This window comes from Arachis hypogaea, chromosome 3 (genome assembly GCF_003086295.3).
Source record: "Arachis hypogaea cultivar Tifrunner chromosome 3, arahy.Tifrunner.gnm2.J5K5, whole genome shotgun sequence".
NCBI classification, from domain to species: domain Eukaryota; kingdom Viridiplantae; phylum Streptophyta; class Magnoliopsida; order Fabales; family Fabaceae; genus Arachis; species Arachis hypogaea.
This window is the reverse complement of record NC_092038.1, coordinates 4,632,458-4,635,340: the sequence shown is the minus strand read 5'-3', so window position 1 is coordinate 4,635,340 and position 2,883 is coordinate 4,632,458. Positions and strand designations below refer to the sequence as shown.

At 34.4% G+C, this 2,883-nt stretch overlaps 1 pseudogene; it reads right to left on the bottom strand.

The window, feature by feature from the left end:
- Window positions 1-1,949: 1,949 nt before the first annotated feature.
- Window positions 1,950-2,883, bottom strand: LOC112788957 (BURP domain-containing protein BNM2A-like; annotated as a pseudogene).

The following is a 2,883-nucleotide window of genomic DNA, read 5'->3' as shown; positions in this document are numbered from 1 at the left end:
AAACCTCTTCTCACCGATGATATCACCATGCTCTTCTTCTTCGGATCCAAGCATGGTTAGCTTCTTTCAGATTTGAGCCCTATCCTTTAGCCACTTTCGTCATGCCTAGTCATTCAAAACTATGTTTCACCACAATAGTTATTTCTTTTGTTTATTCGTCTTCTTCTTCTATTTTAATGGTCAATTTAGGATGGTCATTTTAGTAGGTTTGCAGATGATTATTTTGATTGGATTGAGTTTAGTTATATATAATTAAAATATGTTAGATGTTCAATTCATTAGGTATGCGGATGATTATTTTTTCTTAAGTAGATGGTATTTTTACTAAGGGTGAGTGGCGTGTGGCAAGCCAAATAGCGACGGTAAAATGGGATGATTATTGATGAAGGTGGGGTGGCCGCCGGTTGAAAAAGAAGAAAGTATTAAAATGAATAGGGGTGTCCATGGATCAGATCGTATCCTCAGATCCGCGGTAAATATATATCCGTACCCGATCCGAAAATTGCGGATACGATCCAATTCGCAAATTGATCAGATCAGATCGCGGATATCTGCTCTACATCCGCGGATCCGCAGATCTGCACAATAATAATTAAAAAATAAATAAATTTATATATGGTTGGTATTATATTTACTTGTTTGTATGTTTTAGTTAGTAATTATTATTCATATATTGTATTATTTTATTTTTGTTATTTAGAAAGAGTTTGATTAAAAATATTTTAGGAATAAATAAGTTTAAAAGTATGAAAGAAATATTTTTATTTAATTTTTTTACATTGAAATATGATTAAAAAGAGAAGGTTTAATTATGCGAATATATCCGATATCCGATCTGATCCGATCCGCACATTTGCAGATCGGATCGGATCCGGCAAAAGTGCGGATATCATATCCGATCCGATCCGATAAAAATTGTACGGGTCGGATCGAATTTTCGGCCATATTCGATCCGCGGACACCACTAAAAATAAAATGTTTTAGTAAATTAGAATTTTAAATGGTTATTTTTTAAAATAACTAACTGAATTTTAAAAAATTTAAAATTTAAAATTTAATATAAAATAATTAAATAAAAATTTTTAAATTTATTATTTATTTTTATTGGACTAAATAACCAACTTATACTGCTCTTTGCAAGTAGTACAAAGTGACCGATAAAGCAAAAAATTGTTTTCATGTAAAATAATCACTTTTCATAAAACCCATCAAATAGTTCCTTGAAGGCTTAGAGCATCATACAAAGTAGGGGTGTAATCGGCTCGGTTCGGTTCGGTTTTGGACCGAAAACCAACCGAACCGACCTGATCGGTTCTTCAAAGAGATCAACCGTTCGGTTGGCTGCAGTTTGAGCAACCGAACCGAACCGAACCGAACCAACAGCGGTTTGGTTCGGTCGGTTTTTTCGGTTTTTTTACACCTACTTATCTGAATTTAAAATGCCATAAAATAAAATTTAAAACCTTCAATAAATTAGAAAAACAAGAATTTATCACATCCAAATCCAATACAAATTCAACTTAATTAAACATAAAACAAAGATAATTAAAAATGTCTAGCAAAACAACAAGATTAAAGGGTAAATGTGTAAAAACAAGGTTTCTTAACCAATATTTCAGTTCGGTTCGGTTCGGTTCGGTTTTTACTGAACCAACCGAAAACCGAACCGAACCGATCGGTTTAATTCGAAAAAAACAAAAAAAAACCGATTTTTTCGGTTTTTCTTTCGGTTGTTGTAAATTTCGGTTCGGTTTTGCGGTAAAATTTGGTCCGGTTCGGTAAGTTACACCCCTAATACAAAGTCGTGAAATGGTAACTTAGTTTTTTGCATATTCATCAAAATTAAAACTCTTATGAATTACATCTTATTTAATATAGAAATGCTAAGGGGATAATGACTTTGTTAAACAATATGAACAATCAACAATCAAATAAAAATACACTATACCTTCAATTTAATTCTATAAATTTTAATATTAAAATAATCATTCGTACACTAGTAAAATAATTTTTCATTGTTTACCTATACTTTTCCTATTAAATAATAGTTTTATGTAAGAGGAACATGCATACAGTAATTTCCGATGTCTTACTAACATCACATGGCGGAAAATCCAGCATCGGATTGAACTACTATTGGAACGAAGATGAGATTATCATCAGGGAAAAAGTGGCACACTGAAGAGGTTCCAGGCTTAACTCCAAGAACTTGAAATGAAGGATGAGAAGAACCCCATTCTGAAGTATCCAAATGACAAACAACGATAGCTTCCACCTTATCACCATTGTCACCTTCAAGTGGCACCCTATAAACCTTGTTCAGAGTTGTCTGGCTATGGCAATAGAAAACACCATAAGGGTAAGGCATGGTGTGACAAGCCACCATCTTCGGAGCTTCCATCTCTTTTATGTCTTCTAACATTGTATAATTCTGGAAACTCACACTAGACTTAGTCTTGTGAGAAGTCGAGAGTACTCGAAACTCGGAATCTTTTTCAAGAATGCTGAGTGAAGTCAAGCATGGAGTCTAAGGAAGTTGCACAGAACTTGAGCTCTCCATGGCTTTCGCCTGCAAAAATCGCTGGCGAACCCAAAGAATTGGAGGAGTTGTGGGAGTTTTTCCAACGAGAAAGGAACTGAATCAGCTTCTTGCTTTGGCCATAGCTTCGGTGAAGTTGAAGGGTCTCTCTTGGGAAAATAAATTGGCATCCTTTGACCTACCTTCAAATCCTTCATTGTCAAGAACACCATTAGAGAAGGGTCTATGTCATGATGATGATTATTCATCATATGATGATTCATATTGTTTTTGGTTCCACCACCCAGTTCTCTTCCATGCGATGAACACTGCAATGAAAATAAATCCTTCGGAAGAGGAATCCT